At 38.5% G+C, this 20,453-nt stretch overlaps 1 protein-coding gene across 1 annotated transcript in view; it reads left to right on the plus strand.

Annotated features, from left to right (window-relative positions):
- OSBPL10 (oxysterol binding protein like 10) overlaps nucleotides 1–20,453 on the plus strand; it is a 121,103-nt gene that overhangs the window by 12,684 nt on the left and 87,966 nt on the right.

The raw sequence follows: 20,453 nt of genomic DNA on the forward strand, positions 1-20,453 counted from the left end.
TTTAAACTTTTAACACTGTATTTTATCATGATAGTGTTTTATTTACAAAAAAAAGTTTTATTTTTCATCTGAGAATACGATAGGTACTTTATAAAAATTTTAGCAAGCATTAGATGTGATGCTTACATTACTGAGGTTAGAGGAAAAGGTGCTTGGTCTCTAACTAAGCACATCTTTCCTCATTAAATGATTACCAGGTGTAATATATATGTTTTACTTTTCTTGCTGTAAAACTGAGATCCACAACTGGCTTTCATTGACAAGGTGGTTTTCAAATCTAAACATTAATCTTACAGTTTACAGGAAGGTTATTATATATTGAGGTCTCTTACTCCTTGTCATTTTTAGCTACAGACTAGAAAATAACACTGAAGAGTTGCTGGCTCCTGGCAGTGATCTTGCTGAGAACAGAGCATTTACAAAACAAGGATGAGCTATGACGGTCTGGCAAAGAAGTCAGTGAACTGTGATGTGACCTCTATAAAACTTTGCTGACTCAAGGCAGCTAATTGAAAATTTATGCTATAATATCCATTGATGGGATGTGTTATGCTTTGAAACCTCATTGGATTGCATTATTGTATGCAGTACAGTCAGTATCTTTCTCTTGATATGTTCTTGTTCTTAAAAATGTTGGCTTCAACAAAATAGGTTCTGAATATTGAAAAAACGTCAACTTGAAATCCAGTTGATCTAAAAATAAACTAGGAGTAGTTTTGAATATACTTGAAACTTTTTCTGCCACTTTCTAAACATATAATGATAACGTGAACTACTTATACTTGCCAGTCCTTAACATAGTGTGTACTGAGAAAAATTTTTTTCTTACATAGTGAGGTAATCTTTACTAATACAATTACTTCTGTGTAGAAGATCTCTCTAAAAATTACATGGATTTTTTTTTTTTTTAAATTGACTGTGCAGTCATGCTGTACTTCCCTTAATTCCCACCCCTCTGTTGCCAGTGCCTCTATTCTTTTCAGTTTGTTCAATCTTTTTTGGACATCCTAAGGCATTTCTGTATTATGTTTATAAAAACTACAGCTATAATTGATGCAAGTCCTGTCCAGTTAAGTCTATGTATACATTTTCTTTAATGCTTACCAGGCTTATACAGCATGTCTGCAATTGTTCCACACCCAGTAAGGAATGCAGTTTAGTGTGCCAAGTAAATTCATCATCGCGGAGATAGTGAAATGCAAGGGATCCGGAGGTTGCTGATAAAATGTGTGGTTCATATTTTTCTTTTCCTTTTCTTCTTTTATCTCTCTCTCTTTCCCTCTGGGAGGGCACTTTAATCTAAACATGAGGCTTCTTTCAGAATATTCTTTTCTCCTCCCAAGTCCCAAATTGCACTGTTTAGAGGAAGGTTGCTATTTTCCCCAGAAGTGAAAGCTTGACCTGGGGGTGCTGTCTAGCTGGGTCACTTTGCTCCTGAATGATAAAACACAGCGAAAGACTGGAATACCAGAAACTTCTAATTCTTCAATTTTCTTCTGTCATTAAATAACCTGCTAACAGACTGCTGGTTTTCCCCCCAGTTGTTATATTTTGATAGTAAAAAACATAGTGAAAATGTAATTTATGCTGGGAAAATGATGGCTTCACTGGTACTCTTATCCTTCTTTTTAATTAAGATACTAATTTAGACTTGATAGTCATAAGGAGCTATGAGAACATGAAAATCAGTTGCAGACAGTCAGGAATTGATAACCTGTCAGTATGACAGCCTTGTTCAGCTGTTCTGTCCTTCCCAGGGGCTCAGAGGTTCAAACTGCAAGTTTCATTCTGCAAGCTTTCCAGTAATCCAGTGCTTTTCCAGCCTTTATGTCCTCGCATGCCCTGTGCTGCTTACAGGGTGTAGGCAGGTGATACCTGCATTTTGGAGCACTCTAGAGTGTTTTTGTTGTGGGGTTTCTGATGGCTGGCATTGTTGGCTGTCCGCAGCCCTGCTTTGGTGTGCTCAATGCTACGTGGCCTGGAGCTCATCTGTTCCTGTGAGCTCAGGCTCGTATTAGTTTGTTGAGCTATACTCAATTAATTCACAGTCCCTGGGCCCAACAACAAAGGATAGGATCCTCTAATATATACTGGATTTTTGCTATGTTGTGAACTAAAGGCTGGCACATCGTTCAAACCTAGGCAGAGCTCGGGGCTCCCCATAGTACACTGTGCCCGTCAGTATGGGAAGAGCGTTGCAAGTGTCTCCCTGCGCATGACCTTTTGTGTAGAGGGTTGTGAAAGCTGGTAGGAAGCTTAGGGGGATGCTCCTTGGGCACAGAGGTTCTGGTGGAAGTCCCTGAGCTGAGGGACAAGCCATGGAAATAGCTAGACCTTCCAAGCAGACCGTAGCAGCTTACAACTGTTAGCCTCATAACTTGGTTCTTCTCTTTTCTCTATGCTAGTTTTTAAATGGAAGGAATTAAAGGACTTGAGGAAGAGAGCTGAACAGATGCCAGATATGATCTTGCTCCTTGCGCTGAACAAACAGGTTTTCAGTTGAATATGAAATTTCTCTGTAGGATCAGATAAATGGTACGAATCCACCTGTCCTCCTTCCTGTATTCTAAAGATGTCTCTCCTTTCACATTTATTTGATCCTGCTTTGATACTGTGATGGCAAGCGTAGGGGGGAGTAGTGCTGTAGGAGATGGACTGAAGAGAAGAACACATTGAAAGTAAAGAGATCAGATATGAAAATGTTACATGTGCTAAAATTTAGAGGTGGATGAGCTGTGACCTCAGGTTCCAGAGAGGAGGCTAATGACATCAAGCCTTTTGGGTTTTAGTCCCCTTAAGCTTAAAATTTGGTTTTCAGAAGTGACATTTGAACAGATTGAATGTAAGGGGTGTGGAATAGGTGTCTCAACCAAGAGAGCTGGAAACTTTGATGGAACTGTCGGCAGTAATAGAGAAAGCAGCTTGTATAGGGAAAAAATATAGTGCAGTTTCTCACAGATTGCTTATTTGAGATGGTGTCAGGCTATCAGGAACAGATGTCTGAGAGACTGAAAATACCTACTCTACTGATGTTGAGTTTTAACTTTCATTAAATAATTCCTCAACTGGATTTAATTATTGGAAATGCTGAATTGCAGGCTTTTTAAAAGGAAAATATCAGAATTATGAAACTGTAACTTAGTTCTGGGAATGTGAAAAGTACTGGATCTCTGCTCTGGCAATGTATATATTTATTATCTCCACTTGTTCTGTGCTTACTTCCCCCCCCTGCCCCCATGACATTGTCGTCTATTAGGTACTTGGGCTAATTGTGATGGGTCTCTTCTGTTTTAAAGATTATTTTACACTTATGAATTGGTTTATTCCCCACCCCATTTCTGTATGCATTTTCCAACACTGGGTTCAGAGGTTCAGTTTCTTTATGCTACTGAAGGAAAAAATGACCACCTTATATCTTTTTCGAAAGACCACCTTATGTTTCCTGAAATCTCTACTACTGCATTTCTTCCTGAAATTCTTTCTCTGCATCACTTCCCGCTCTGTCATTGTTTCAGGGACTGCATGGTAGGCACACTGGCTATTGCAGTTGTAACAGCAAGCATGGGGTTTAGTAGAGGAGTCTAAGGAAATCCATAAAATTATTGCTAGTCTTTTAGTCTGCTGTTAAGGACTTTTTCCTCCAAGTGTATTTAGGTTGGTGGGTTTTCCTTTTTTTTAATGATCCTTTCATCATACCGTCTGCTTGTCACTACTCAGAATGAAGTGAGAAGCGGAGAAGGTGCCTTGTCAAATACTGCAGTGCAGGACCAGTGTGAGTACTGAGTAGTGTGGTGAAGGCAGGTAGTAGGGTACCAAAGAGCACTGCAGAGCAGCAGTGACCTTCAAATGTCAAATCTCTGTTAGAAAACAGGACTCCTGTTTTGTGCTCCCTAAAGTGAAGGAATAATACTTCTTTACAATGTTTTCTTTTGAGAAATAGCAAGCTTTTAGAAATGGCTGTTAAAAAAAAAAAAATCATCTCTCTGTAGTTACAGTTTTCAGTTGGGACTAATGTTTCTTTGGGAATTTTTTTCCCCTGTGTTTTTGCCTGAACATTTCTGATTGTAAATTTGGGTGTCTTAGATACAATGAGTGAGAGGAACTCCTCATTTTGTTGGGCAAGGGAGGAATAATGGTATACATTCTACAGCTCTCGAATCATATCTTGTCTGTTTGAGGTGCTAGATAAGAGAACCTAACAGCTAAGGAGCAGCATTTCTTGAGACTGTTTGCAAAACAGTTGTCTGTTTGCAACATTTGGGAATTAGCTAAAAAAAAAACTACAAAAAGTGGTTGAACAGAGAAGTACTTAACACAGCATTGACATTTATCATGATTAGGGACAAGGAAAAAGGCTAGAAGGAAGAGCATTTTGAACTGCACTTGAAGGAAAAAATAAAATAAATTCTGAGTCATTACTGAAGACAACTTAGTGCAGTAATTTTGCTTGCTTCTGATTTTTAAAGCTGAAGACTTCTGGTAACTGAAAGAAAACATACTGCTTATAACTGCTAGTTGAGGAAGTGGTTAAACTATAACAACTTGTTCTTTCCTTATTCCAAATTTCCCTGTAGCCTTTCATTATTATGACTATGGAGGTTCGTGAGGATGTTCGTAATGTAGCCTAAATGTTCAGGCACTAAAAATAAGCTTGGGGTTCTAGCTAGTGCTAGAACCATTAAACTTCAGGTTGAATAGAAATCTCACAACTTGATGTTACTTCCATCACATGGGAAAAAAAGCCTCCTGCTTTGCTATAATATATTTAATGCTGGTTTTACCAAAATGAGGAGAGCATAAACCTGAATAGAGAATCTATAAATATCTGAAGTTGAACTAGAAGCAGACTGTAAAGGATATTTGTCTCATTAAGTTAATTCATTGTTTCCATGGTTTGATCTTCTAGAGGCAGGTGATTCTGCTTTGTACCACTGATAAGCAGTGACATTGTCAGCATGTTTAAAAGAAATTGGTTTTGCTGTCATGTTTTCATTATTGGCATTACTTCTCTAATACCCTTGTACTAGTTTATTGCAATAGTGAAGAATTTAAACTTCTCTTTTGAAGTCATTGGGTCGTAGTTCTTCATAGCTCAGAAGTTCATAATATTAGTTGTGGCAAAGGAGCTCTTTTTATTTGTGCGGGAGGGTGGATTAGATGAGCAATTTCTGAATTGCTTTTATAACTGGTGTGATTGTAACTATAGGAATGACAACAGAAATTAAGTAAGTTTTTAAAAAGTTACTAGTGAGTTTCTGCCTCATTGTAGAGCAAACCGATTGCTTTTGTATTTGTCAATTTTCATTTAAAAGTGCCTACTTGCCAGCTGACCAGCCAATACAACTCTTCTCAGTAATTCAGTAAGATATAACAACGAATTTGACAGACATGTATGTAATGTAAATACCATTTTTTCATAATTTAGGATGGAAATTGATGTAGTACTGAGTACAGTGGAAACTAATTCGGCAGGACTGCTAGTGCTGAGTGGTGCAAATTGTTCTTACTATCTGTTTTCTTTGACGGTCATCTAAGATTCATGTTAGTTAAGTAGCTGTCACTATGGGAGAGTCTGTGTTTTCAGCCTGGGAGAAAGTTGTTGCATGTAATTGCGTAAAAGCTTACTTTCCAGGAGTTTGGAGAAGTTGAAAGTTGATAATGGGGCAGCAAGTGAGCTTTCCTGTGTGCTGGACAAGCTGTCAAGTCAGGACTGCTATGTACGATGACTAATGTGGATGAGTGGAATGCACCTCACCCAATAGAGAGAAGCAGCAATATGTTTTATTGTGGTAAAATAATAATTTGACAGAGTTCAATAAATTTGATGGAATTTAACAGAGTTTAACAAGGTTCAATAAGTTTGATGGCAAGATTCACCTTGTTAATTGCTGCACTGAAGAAACATACAAAGGAAAATTGAGTTAGAATTGTTAGAATAATTCACACAGAGACCAGAGACGCAAAGAGTAAGGAAGACCCTCCCGTTGAGTGATGAGGTTCAGAGTGGATCCCCTTGCTTTCTAAACTCCTTATGGAGCCTAGGTGTGGTTAGGTCCAATCTTGGACTTGGACAAAGTTTTATGTCTAATGGAATTATCTATACAATGTTTATAGTAATATTGAGTAGCTACATGGATTAGTAATGTTTCATTAGTATTAATTCAGCATGCTGTCAGTCACTTACTGAGGATCTGTCATGGGTAAGGGATCTCTCTGCCTTGGATAAGGAAGGTTCTCTTAGTCTCAGGTAAGGCGTCCTGCTCAAGAGGAGAGTCACCTGGTGTGCAGTCCAGCTGCAATTCCAGGAGAGCTCAAATTCAGCCTGTCCTAATGGTAATATTTACAGAGTGAAGTAGTTGGCTGCTAGTCAATAGTATAGACAAGACAGATGTCTACATTTTAGCTCTGGTATCTTGTTCTGTACTTTGGTTATCTTGCATTTTTGGGTTTCGAAATCACTTTTTGAAATATTTTTCTGAGGCACCTTCACTCCCTTGTACATGAGCCAGGAGCTTTCCGGCTCACAAGTTCACTCCAGGGCGTGAGGCCTGTTGCTCCTTAGTCAGCCTGAGCCAAAATACAGCTAAGTGTATCCATCACAGACCTACAGTTGAAAATGTTGGCCAGTAGTTTCCATGTAATGATCATAGCTGCAGAGGAAATGGATCTCTTTCCTGCTGGTGGATGACTCTGCAAAGTTCCTCTTCTACCCAAAGACTGACCTGGCTGCATTATTCTTTAGCTAACTACAACTCATTATATTATTATTATATATTATTACGTAGGCTGTACTGGGAATCAGTGCTGAGTTCTGTTAGTGGCCAGTGATGGGAACAAAGAAATGAAGATGACAGAGTAGTAGTTCTGATTTGATACCAAATAGGGGAAGGCTAGTTCAGCTGAACTAGGTTTTTAAAGTGCAAATCAGCAATTCTTCCTTGAGGAGGGTGAGAAATTACAACTGATTTTCACTTGTGCTTTCGAAAAGCAGCTTTTTTCACGTTGCTAAATTATGTTGATATAACAATTTACTGAGATTTTGGGGGAACAATTGCTATTTATTTTGCATCATTGCTGTGGACTGTTGTGTAAACATGAAAGACATTCTATCTAAAATTAAGTGTTTTAGACATTAAAGGACTCATCTGATGTTTAACCCTCCCCCCCCCCCCCCAATCTTAATTACTGGTCATAAAGGAATTTATGTATTGAGAAATACCTGAGCTACTTTCTGTATTTTCTTCAATAAAGTAGTTCTGGAATGGAACTGTTCATATAGAATGCAAACAATTATAAGAGGATGTCTGTGCTGATTTTGAAAGTCTTCATCCATGGAAATGCATCAAATGTAAATCAGGTTAAATATAATTTTTGGAATGGTTTTAGCATCCAGAGGAATGTCCATGTTCTTTAGAGTCTCATATCAGTAACTTGCACAGAATTAAATATCTTTGACTTTGTTCCAAAAAACAATGTTGGAAAAGCAGATTAGGAGAAAAAAAAAAGTAAAAGTTATTGCATAGTTAAGAGGAAAAAAATGAACATAGCTTATCTCTCTTTGTAGACTTCTATAATGATTTGGTAGTTACAAATTATTTTGCATATTCCAGTTGTTGTCTTCTGATATAATGAGCATGAATGTATTTTGTGGTTGGGGTCGAGCTGGTAGATGGTAACTGAAAATACCTCTTTTGCTTTTGTGGTAGCTTGTACTGACTGCTTTCGTGAGACCAGAAGATGAGCCACTGTTTCACCCTCCTGCTGCTGAATGAGGGAGACCCTCTCTCACCTGTGTGTTCCTTCTATATTTTTTTCCCCTGGTTTAGCAAATTAAATTAGTTCCCATTGAGCACTAGAGAGGACCCGAGGGATGGGTTGTGGCTGTCTAGCAGGGAAAGGAGAAGTAAAGAGGAGTGGTGGTGGACTGTAAGTTTGGATGAGGTTTTACAACCAGCTGAGCTGTAGGCATGAGGTGAGGTTAACTGTGCTGTGTTTTGTGAAGAAAATTAAAGATATGTAAATTTAACTCACATTTGGGAGTAAGCTTAGCATACCAGTTTCTGAGGGAGAGCGAAGTGATCGTTTGTTTCAGTTCATACTTAACTGAGGCCTCTTTCTGATCGCTCGTTTACCACTCATGCTGCTGCTTCACTCATTTAACGGTTGAGGTAGAGGTTGTGAGTCAATGCCATCAGCTGCTGTTGTTCATAATGCGGCACAGCGATACATTATCATCTGCTGTCAGTTTTAGTTTCACTGAGCACAGGAATTCGGTAGGGTTGGTTGGTTGCTGCTCTGCAGGGGTGATGATTGCTGGCAATGCAGTGGAGGGGAGCAGACAACAGGAAGACATAACAGCTTCTCCTGTCACAGCATGCATTAGATGCACTTGTGATTTGGAGCCTGCAGGTATTCAGCAATAAATACGACTTTTAATATTTTAAAATGGTACCTGTTGGAAGTTTTTCAAGATTTGGAATGCAAAAATATGTTCTGAGAAAGCACACAGAATAGAGTGGATGGGATGGGATGAAATGGAAAGATAGAATGCCTTTACAGACTCATTTAGATTCCTGTGTACCCTTGAATATTTCCCTGCTTGCTCTACAGGAATGAATTTTTGTTTATTTGTGTTTATTACCTTGTGGTGGTGTTTCTGGCCCATTACTCTTCTAGAAAGACTGGGGAAAGCTGGAACCAATATCTCGAGGATGATATAACAGGAGGAGAGCATCCTAGGTGTTGCTTACACATCACGAAGGCACAAAGAGGGTGCTTTTTCTGCCTGCTGATCACCTTTAATCACAGCAGGAGTGATATAATGAGATCTGTACACAGCATGCCTGAGAGCGTTGAATGTACAGAATATAGTAGATTTGCATTTTCACTTGTAAGTTTACTTTTTCCATACATGTAGGTTTTTATATTAGCAGGGGTAAGACAGAGGTCAAGAATATGGTATAAGAGTAAAATGAATGAGGAAAAAATGGTACTATGGTTATTCCTCTATGATTGAAAAATAAAAATCCAAACATCAGACTGTACACCATCACTTAGTAGTGTTGGAAACTGAAAAGACCAAATGAGAATAACAGAAGCATCAGAATTATTTTCTACAGTTTTATCCCTGCTGATAAATACAATAAAGCGCTATATCATTAAAATAGCCCTCAGAGGGTATGGTTTAATGAGATTTCTTGAGCTGAGTTAAGAGCATGCTGTGAATAAAAGGAGGGGCAACCTCTTTGCATGCTCCTCACTGCTCCTCACTCCTCTTTGCCATGACTCTGTTGTCCTGTTGATTGTATGGTAATGGAATTCAGCTCACTAAAATGGCAGAAAATTGACCTGGCCAAAAAAAGAAGGAAAAAAATCTTAAACTAAGTATATATTAGGTGTTGATACCTTTCTTCTTAAGTACTTCAGCGTCAGAGTACTCCAGTTGCATCTTTGCTGCTTCCAGTATGTGCTTGCTTAGTCTATTGAAACTACACAGCTATCACGAGAAAATGTAATGCTCTATGTAGCTTAACAGAATGGTATGAATGTACTGTCAAAGTGCAGTCTGATGTTGGCTTTTCTGTCGGTCACCTAATAAGCCTTGGAAGAAGTAACCAACTAATTATTTTCTTTAAGGATATGATCAAGATGTTGATGAAGAACTAGTTTTGGTGAGAAATAGGAACCCAATTTTCACTAACCTACTAAGTAGCCTATAGTATGTATAGTCCAGTGCAGGAGAGTGTTTTGCTCTGGATGGTGCTTGGAAGTCTAGCTAGTAGGGTGCTTTATTCTTGACTGTAGTGTCAAATGATTCTTTAGATTTCTGTTTACTTAGTTGTAGGTGAATTTACTGAAAACCTTTTGGCGTGTCCTGTTGCCAAACTGTTCAGCTTGTCTACTCCTTCATCCCTCCACTTCATTTCCTCTGTAAATTGTCCCTCACTTGTTGGCAGCAGAGAGGTCGTAATAAAACTGAGGTTCTGTCTCCGTAAACCATGACATATGTGACTCTAATTAATTTTCAGGAACATCTTTGTATTAAAAACTTTTAGGTTGGTGACATCTTTTTATTAAGAGAGTTTATGAATCCTATCTAACCTTTTATATTTCATGTTTAATAATTAAAAATGAGGGAAGAGCTAAGTAACATTGAAGACAGTTCAGTGATTTAGCTATTTTGTTCAATAATTACTATATACAAAATAGTGCAGATTTTATAGCATAGAATTTACAATTCCATTGCATGACTTAAGGTACCTTTCCTGTGACTTCGGGGTTTTTACAGTCTGTCTTAAAGTGACCTTGGTTCCCAGTAAGCAGTAAAAATTAATTGGAAAGAACTCCAATGGCCAATTTGCTTGCATTAACATTTACTTCTTTTTATTTATAAGAAGGTCAACCCCCTGAAGTTCCCTGACTTATCACTACAGGCTGTTACTGTTTTGCATGGTACTGTATTCACCTGTGAGGAAGAGACTCATTAGGGTTCACCTATCTAGACAATTTCCCTGGCTTTTAACTTGGAGACACGCAGCCCAAATACTTCAGACTGAGATAACAGACTTCTTTTGTCTGTGTAATTGGCTCAAGATATGACTTGAATAATATTCCTAATTTCGGTTCTCTCATTGTTAAATTGAGCAAAAAGCAGCACTTAAAGTAGCTGAACTACTCTACAGCTACTATAATTGAAGCTAGAGTAGTCTTGTAATTTGAGCTACGTCTATTTGCAGTCTGTTTTCTGGTCTGATTACCTGAATAGATATCAGGCCTGATATTCCCACTTGGAAGTGTTGGGCCATCCCTTCCTTGGTTTTAATCCAGCAATTGTCTCTTCCTCGGCTTCAGTGTTCATGCTGTTGTTCAGGGTCACTCTCTGTGCCTTTGATTAATATTTCAGTCACTGAAGGTATTTTTTCTCCAGGTGAGATTCTAACTAACATTAGATCTGGCATAAAAAACCAGGGTCATATTGGTTGTCTCATAGCTGAATGTTTTTCTGTATACAGCCTGTAATTCTTAGCAGCAAAAGAGGGCTCTCAAAATCTGCAGATGTTTGATGTAAGAAGGTGCCTCCCCTAGATGGGACATAATATCCAATAACAGTACTGCTGGGTTGAGTTAGGGCTAATTCTTGCCAGTGAGGAATATAAGTTCTTGGAAAAGAGAGGAAGAGAAGCATAAACCAGCTTCACCTCTGCAAATAAGGATTGGATTCATCATTGATACACCATAAGAGCAAAGTGATATGAAAGTTTAGGGTGGGGCCATTGGAAGGTATTGTGTAGTAGGTGCGTGTGCGTGTGTGTTTACTGCTTCCTTCCAATGTTTTCTGTCCTTCTAGTAATAGTATCCATCTCAATGTAATTCAGAGGGCAGGCTCTAGTTGCCAAAGGTGAAGGAGAGTGGTGTTGGGGGTATTTCAGTTGAATAGATGTTTTTTGTTCAGCAGCCCCTTTTGGAGGTATGTATATTTGGGATTGCCAAAATTTTGTAGCTGCAAATTGCAGAGAATTTGGATTGTGGATGATAGTATTTTGAGATAAAATTGTGATTTAGACCTGGCTGACTCACACAAATTCTATGGGATGTGGTTTTCTTTAAACTCTGTTGCGTGGTAGTGCTGATACACTCACAGGGAGCCTGGAATTGCTGGTTTTGTATGTTGTGGGGGCATTATATTAGGTGGCTGAACTTGCTACTCTCTCATTATGTTGCATGAGAACCAGGCTGTCAAATGGATATATTTGATTCATTTATGGATGTTGTAATAGCAAATACCAGAAAGACCAAGCTAAGATCACATTTGTTTTCTGTCCGTGAAGTCTCCTGCAGACTATGGCAAGTAGCAGACAGAAATCTCTGTAAAATACTGCCCTTGGTGAAATCTCACTTCATTATTGATCTGTCTTCATATATGACCTTCCTGGAAATGTGTTTTCTGTGTGTGCGCATGTCCCTACTTAAAGTAGAGAATGTTGAAAGAATAATACATAATAGTGTCAGTCACTGTTGGACTCATTAGTGCTGTGAGCAGCTGTGTTAACAGTGGCTGCATTCAGTGCCGCCTTCTTTTTGATTACTTTCCTTCAAATAGGTCTGTGGGATGCTTCTATTTTAAGAAAGCCAGTCTTAGTGTGTTTAATATACGTGATAGAGCCTTTGGTTCTGCATTTCAGGCTTCCTGAATTTGTTATGTGGCTTGTTGGAGAGTTGTATTTTTGGTATGTTAGGCCATCTTCTAAATTGTTTATTTCATATTGTATTTTGTAAGTACTTTGTGGGAGATGAGTTGATGCTAGGCACTAGGCAATTTTTGATGTGAAGTGTGCTTGCTAAATGTGTCGAATCTTATTGAACTCATTGCAGAAAGTGTCAAGCAGAAACACGACATATTTTTAGGGAAGGTCAAATATTTCTGTATCACAGTTTTGGTGTGGTTTTTTGTTACAGGAGAGAATAGGCAGTAAGATTCCTGGTATGGCTGGCATAGTTTTGGGAGAAGTTTAAAACTTTGTGGTAATGCAGCTGTTTGTTCAGCAGCAGTTTTGACAACTGCTAATGTGAGTAGAGAATCACAAATATTAATATGGAAAATCTGCTTTCAAAAGCTAGACATAATTGAATGTCTCATTTTATATATTTATTTTCTCTGTTTTGGGGAAGAAACTCAGCTTTTTCCCAATTTTTAGATATTTCTCCACCCAAATGTTTAGTTATTTTTTCTGTAGGTGATTTGTTATGCTAATGAAAGCAATTGAGTCAGTTTATCTCACTTACTTACTGCTACTTACCTAGTTGGCTTTGTAGGTCCTCCTAACAGTTGTTTCTCTGGATAGACTTAAGGTACTTTCCAACTAGAATATTCCTTGACTAAGCAAAGTACATGCATTCTTCTTCTTTGCGTCCTCTTGGGATGGCTAGGTGAAATCTAAACTTCTTAATGTAAGCCCCACTTTAGTTAGATTTTGGAAAAACAGAAAATGAAGAGCTTGATTTCGGATAGGTGCTTTATTTATCGGTGGTTTCTTTTTGGTAGTTGGGAGAGACCAATACCATGTAAAGACTTAGAGAAGCAGTTGTCTGTGCAGGCTCCAGAGTAGGAGCTCCTTTCTCAAAGGAGCAAAATCTTGCTCCTGGATAAGGTGGAAGGGTGGGCTTGAGAGAGGATAAGCCAGACAGCTTCGCTAATTCTGATGCCCGAATGACTGTCCTGTGCACCTGGCTTTGGTGAGAACCAATTTAGCAGCAGAGTCTTGTGTCATACAGAGCACTGCCTTCCCCTCAGATGTGGAAGGGAGTTGGTATGTGAAACTGCTTGTCTCTTGTATGTTTCCTGTATCTTGCTTCAGAATTGCACAGAAATGTGTCTTTCTAAAGTTTAATGTCCTTTCATTACATACAAATTATTAGAAGTGACATGGAGGTACTCTGTTCTTGTTTTGTTTTAGATCTTGTTTTTCTTATGAAGGAAAATGTGTTTTCCTATCTGGAAGCTCTGTTTCTAATCTGTGAACAGAATCGAGCTGGATGATAACATTGCCAGAATTAAGATTGCGCCAGTCTATTTATTCCCCCAGTTATGTCACTGCTAGCCTTTTCTCTCTGTTCCGCAATACAAAAATTGGAGTCTGCTTAATTATTAAGTAGTAGTGAATTTAGAGCAAACATAAAGAAAGGTGGTGAGGCCTACTAAATGACACAAAGCAGCACTGGGCAGCCAGCCAGTTTGGTGGGCGGTGAGCAGTAAGTGCTGTTTTGGTATCAACCTCAACTGTGTACCTTTTGTTTATGTGTTTGCCCCTACATTGCAATTGTTACCCCTCAATGTAGCCATGTTGTGCTATAACATAGGTTAGTATGATGTATGTACTTTTCCACAAATCTGTATGACTTCTAAGCCTGATGGGTAAAAATGGATGCATTTTTAAACCTATTTTTCCTCCCTCAGTCCTAAAAAGCAACCCCTAAGCAACTCTGTTTGAAATTATAAAACTAATATTGATATTTATCCTTTCTGTAGCCTGTTTTTACTTAAATAAAAATTGGGCAGCATGTATATTGCTGACTGTATAGAATTCTGCCCAGTGAAGTTGTGGATGCCCCATCCCTGGAAGTGTTCAAGGCCAGGTTGGATGGGGCTTTGAGCAATCTGGTCTAGTGGAGGGTGTCCCTGCCCATGACAGGGGGGTTGGAGCTAGATGATCTTTGAGGTCCCTTCCAACCCAAACCATTCTGTGATTCTAATTTCAGACCATTGAAAGTAATTGGTATGGCAAGCAGAAGTTGATGAACTCAGGAGCTGATCAGTAGCAATTGTAGCTTCTGCAGATGCTGAGAAAGAAGGGACTTTTTTTTTTTTTTAATAAAGCGAGCTTGCTTGTAAACCTAAAGATTGACTGGGACTTGACAAAACAGGAAAGGAGATTTCTCTTAAGATTTTATTTGTGTTTGAGTTCTGTGGATGTTAAAATCATGAAGGGCATGATGATCAAAACCAAGCAGTCCATTTATTAGCTGTGGATAATACTTCTTTTATTTCTTATCTCCACTTTAGATGTAGAACATTTCTAAAAGTATCCAGCAAATTGTAGTTCAGCTTGACTGATATGCAATTACAATAATGCAGAGAAATTACTGTTTTAAGAATCCAGTTTTCATTCAGAGATGTTCAAAGTCGATAAAACTTTTAAAGAATACTGTGGTTCTTACGTTTTCTTAGAAAAATGATAAATTGAGGAACTTCAGTGAATAAAGGATGTTAAACAGTTACTGAAATGTAAGCATGTTCTCCCAACTACCTGTCTTTAAATGACAACTTTAGAGATGATTTTTAATAATAAAGTCCTTGACTGTCAAATGTGTATGCCATGCTTTATCTTTATTGGCATGAATAATTCCATTAATCTTATGGCTGAAGGTAAAAGGGAAAAAAAAATTAAGCGGTTGCATAAATGTTGTCTCCAAGATGGCCTAATAAGATACAGTTTCCTAAGAATGAAATATTTCTGTGTGACATCTCATTCAGTTGCTGGAACCATAAACTTTGTTTTTCTTTGACACAGTCATTTACTTCCTATCCTATAATTCTTATCTAGTTTTTTAAACTACATTAGAAAAAAAAATGGAAGAGAATTATAAAATAGTTTGATTCCGTATTCTTGAAAATGTCCTCTTTTTGAGGATTATGGAATCACTGAAGAACACACACTGCCAGTGACTGGAGGAAAACTGGAATGGCGTGAAAGGAACACGCGTTTGGAAATGTTGAGAACAAAGTGATAGAAGGATAAGGTAGTGAAATTCTTCTGTTGGTGAGCTACTTCTCTTCTTGAGCTGATTTGATCCTGAAACATGTACTGAAGCATCCTGATTTCAGCTGGGATAGAGTTAATTTTCTTTCTAGTAGCTGGGATAGTGCTCTGTTCTGGGTTTAGGATGAGAGTAATGTTGATAACACACTGATGTTTTTAGGTATTGCTAGGTAGTTGTAGTGTCTACACTAAGTCAAGGACTTTTCAGCTTCTCACGACATGCCAGGTGCGCAAGAAGCTGGGAGAGCACAGCCAGGACAGCTGAACTGGACTGGCCAAAGGGGTATTCCCTACCATATAACATCATGCTCCGTATGGAACTGGGGAAGCTAGCTGGGAGGCGGGATCACTGCTTGGAAACTGGCTGGGCATTGGGTTGGTTTTTATTTCCTTCTACATGTGGTGAGCAATTGCATTTGAGCATCACTTGTTTGGGGAGGAGGTGAGCAAGTGGCTGCGTGGTGCTTGGTTACCGGCTGGGGTTAAACCATGACATGGAGCATAGTATTTGTCACATTGTCTGGAATATTAAATTCAGCAGTCTGAGAAGGGGAGTTACATGACTTGTTACTTTTCTAATATGATAGGGAAGGTGATGTTGCCTATCAAGGTTTCAAATCAGGGCGATGACTTTGTGCTGTTTCAAATCAATGTATTTTATGTGAACAATTTGCATTTTGATGATTAAAGCAAAATAAAAAGTAGATCATAAAGTATGTATTGTGAGACTGGTTTAGGAGAAAAGGTGCCTGTGGAAGAGCTAAAGGGGTGTTTAGAGAAAAAAGCTCTGTCTCTGAATGAGAAAGTAACTGGGAAGAAAATTTCCAAAAAAGCTGAGACCAAGGCTAGCCTGCTGTAGAAACCCAGCATGCTTCTGCTTCCAGAAGTAGTTGCTGTGTTAGGTCATCATATAAGGAAAACCATTTTATTGTTTGGAGGTTATGGAAGATTGTGTCTTTAGTCAAAGGATTTGTCTATGCCACTGTGCGGTATTTGGGCATCTGTACCAATTCTAGACAGGTGAGCTCTAGGGTTGCACACAGTCCAGCTATGAAGCACAGATTCCCATGTAGGCTAGTTTATGAACACAAGGAAGTAATTAATACAATTATGCTTTCCAAAAGAGGTGAGTGTTTTAGCAGACTAAGTCCATAATTGAAGATTTGACTGGGATTGCAGTTGCCCAGTTGCAGAAGTTTTTATATAGAAAATCTCTATCACATTATGAATTCAAAGTGGAAGTTGTACAAAAGTGTTTGAGAAAACTGACTTAACAGGAAGAAGGGTGTGGGGAGAATTCAAATCACTAGGAATACATTACACAATGGAAAAAATTGGTAGTCCTACATGAAAACTTCTTGAGACTACAGACTAGTGCAAACTTATTTTCAGATGGTTGGTTTCTGAGATGTGTTCAGCACAGAAAGTGAGACATCCATCGAGCAAGGCTTTTCTTTTGTGAAATGGCCTGCTTTCTCTTGTGTGTAATTTTACATGTCTACTTTGAACAGTGCTTAAGCAGTTTAAAACTGCTTGAAATGTGTTTAAAGTGGTAGTTTTCTAGCTTATTGTTAGATGGACTCTTTTAATGAATATTAACTTAAAAAAAACCCCCAAACCCAAATTATGATTTTGTCCAAATTTGGAATAACAGAAAAATTTAGCTGTTGCTTAGAAGTGTCTGTTAATAACAGTTATTTCATTTCTGTATAGCACTGGATAATTGTATCCAGTACAGTATAACTTCTCTACCTGACCTCTAAAGAGTATGTTAGTTTTCATCAATGTTCATCTGTAAATTAATTACAGAAATACGACATCATGGGTAAATGTGTGCTCTGTGAGCAAGACCAATAGCGAAATACAGAATAAGGTGGCAAGATTAATCAGTTCTAGAGAGGTTAGTGCTGTTATTTCCCTGGTGTGCAGAACAAATGACTTCTGGAACTCAGGTTAAAATAGATCCTTGTCCTTTTGATACAGTTACATGGGGCTTCCAAAATGGGACATGTACCATTCTCTTACTTCTGTTCTGCTTTATGTGTGTATATATATAATGCTTTTCCATCTTCAGTTAATGAAAGAATCTGGCCTCCATTTCTTCTGCCTTTTTGTGATGGTCTGAACTGGGTCATCACTTGGTCTGTGATGCAAGAAAATGTTTTTGAAAGCTGCTTCTGTTTCTTCTGTCTCTTTCTGTTCCTCCCCTCCTTCCCCTTTGTATGAAGTCTTGCGCTGCCTGATTTGACATTTAATTCCTTATTCCTTTTCCTGGCCTTTCCTATCCTTTTAGCAGTTTTCAAAGTGCGTTATCCCCCCTGCTTCTCTTGTGAGACTATAGTTGTCTGTGCAGCTTACTCCTGTCTATGTTTTTCTGTGATACCAGTGTGTGAAATGTGAAGAGAGGAGCTGCATATCAAACCATAAGTCTTGAAAAGCAAATACTTGGTTCTGTGTGATAAGAATAGTGTCATAGTCAGCATGCCTGTGAAAAGTTCCTGAGCTCTCCAAAGTCACAGGAAGGCTATTTTGTTGACACGAGTTTTTGTCGGGCAGTTGGGACTTGTGTTTCTGTAGGTAATTCTCTTTTCTTTTATGACTTTCAAAGTTGGCAGACATAGAAACTGGTTTATCTGGGACAAGAAAGAAGGCAGAATGCTTGAAGAGGGCGATGCAAAGGCTTGCGAGAACTGGTTACTTTTTCCTTTCTTAAGATTATTGCTTGAGTTGTACTGGAAACATATTACGTGCTTTTACGGGCAACTAAGACATCATCACAAGTATTGAAAACTGAAGGTACAAGGCCAATGATACTGTTCTGTTTTTCTGCGACTGTACATAAAATAGGTTATGGTTGGCTGAAGGTCAAATTGCTGCTACTGCTGTAGCTGTGATAACAAGGATGCGGAAGGATGCTGTCTCTGCACATGTGGATTTGCAGAAGTCGCTGCTCTCAGACGTCATTATGCTGAGTAAAGGTGTATTCTCTACTCAAATGGCTGTTTTTTGTCCCTGGGGTAGCTTCATGGCAATGCAAAGCTTTGTGGAGCTTACAGTCATTCTGGGAGTGCTTTGCTTGTCTAGCATGCAAAGGTTTCTGAGCTGAAGTGTTTGTAGTCTTTATGTAACTTTTATAGATTCTGTTCTAATAGACTCAGAGGAACTTTTTTCCCCAAATCCTTTGGTCTTGATAGGAGAAGGAAAGATTATTTTTCTTGTCTTTCTTTTTTTTCTTTCATTTTTTTCCCCCCAAAATTGTTGTTCCTCCTTTTGTTAATTGTAGAGCCGTACTGCAGTAACCACAATGATGTCTTCCAAGGTAGTAATTGATAAAAGATGGCCTAATAACAACGTCTGAAATAAATGATTTGTACCTGAACAATAAAAGGACAATGAAATTATAATGAGGGTGGCATAGGCTCAGAATGGACGTTGCTGCATATAAAGCCTAGACTTGTTTGCTAGACCCAAAGAAATTGCTGAAAACTTGTCAGTTGGATGGACAGGAGCACTAGCTCTAGGGTCAAGTGACTATCATTTTCTCAGGGGCATGACATTACTTCTGTCTACTGCTCAGCTTTTTCTCCTGAATATGTAACAGCTGTTCCTAAAATGGACAAGGGAAATGGAGAATGAGCAAAATTAAAATTTATTATGAAATGCGCAAGTCTGACTTTATTGTATGTTTTCCAATTTTGCTCTTTTCACTTGCAGTTAAGTGCATCATCTTTCCCTACTAAGCAACCTGAAGAGAAAAAATGCTTTGTAAGTGGGAGAGCAGTATTGTAAAATCATTTAAAAGTCAAACAAAACAGGAAGGTTATGGACTGGTGTAATACAAGTCAATAAGGTGATCTGAAATTTTGGCAACTTCCATTTAGAGCATCCTTATTTTTAATGCTACTGTCAACATTGTGGTGGTTGGCATTCAGCTTGCCATTTCTCTAGTCCATTTTTTTGTGGTGAAGACAAACTGTAGAGGGAAGGTGAAGAGATGTGCTTCATGGTTACAAAAGGGAGTCTTTTCATTTGTTTTATGAGGGAAGGGAAGCCGAGGTGCTTATGGGAGATGTCAAAGATGGAGTCAGTGCAGAAGTGAGTGGTGTAGTGATGCAGTCGTTTAAAATTATTTGGGACAGCGGTTGTTAATCTGAGATAATTTGAAGAGAATTTGATCTTTGTTCTGGTGTGGAGACAGTGGCAGTAATGTGGCAAAGGAAGATTGCCCAAGCAAAATGTCTGAAGCTCTGTAAATCTTAGGCAATGATTGCTTGCATCGTATCCAGGCTTATTTAGCTTGAATAAAGAGATGAGCACGAGAACACCTGTAATGTCAACAGGGTGAGAAAATTCTGGAAATATTCTGTGATGGGAAAGCTTAGAGGTGTTCTGCATATTGGGATATTGAAAAAGAGCTAAGACAAAATGTCACTTTCAAAACAAAGTAGTGACTTGAGCAAACTTGGAGTATACAAAGCTGTAGAAGTCTGAATAATCACAGTTTCTGAAATATTATACACAAATTTGTATGACCTCTGCTAATCCCATCTAGAGGAACAGTAGCAAATAGTATGCCTTCTGAATGCCCATGTTAGTGGTATTAACCAGCTTGCGAGGGCTGGCTTTTAGTAGAAGCTAAGGGGGTAACCTGCATTTGTGTGATCTTCAGTCTAGTCTGTTGTGAGTCATAGCAAACTGTCCTTCATGTGAGCTAGGAGGTTGCTGTCCGTCCCCTCTTAGCGAAGAGTTAAAGTGTTAAATAGTTGCTCTGTGTAATAGCATAGATCATTTCCACAGGGAAATGGAATTTAAGATCTGTGCTGTTGTGAAAGACAGGCTTATTTGGAGAAAAAAACCCCCAAACAACACAACCAAACCTAAAATTTTATGTTTCCAGCTCTTGAGACTGACCCACTAAGTTCAAAACCTCTTCACTTTCATTTAGTACATTTGGACAATGCAATTAGTTTATTTTTGTTTGTATGATCTTGCAGTCCTAGCAGTTGGTTTATTGTGGAATGGCTTGTGTTTGTCAAAACACTTTTTTAAAAACAAAGACCCACCTTTTTACTGGGTTTTCACAGAGTATTTCCTGATCCTAAATATATGATCAGTAGTAAAAATGTTTTTCCCTTG

Source organism: Balearica regulorum, chromosome 2 (genome assembly GCF_011004875.1).
Source record: "Balearica regulorum gibbericeps isolate bBalReg1 chromosome 2, bBalReg1.pri, whole genome shotgun sequence".
NCBI lineage: Eukaryota > Metazoa > Chordata > Aves > Gruiformes > Gruidae > Balearica > Balearica regulorum.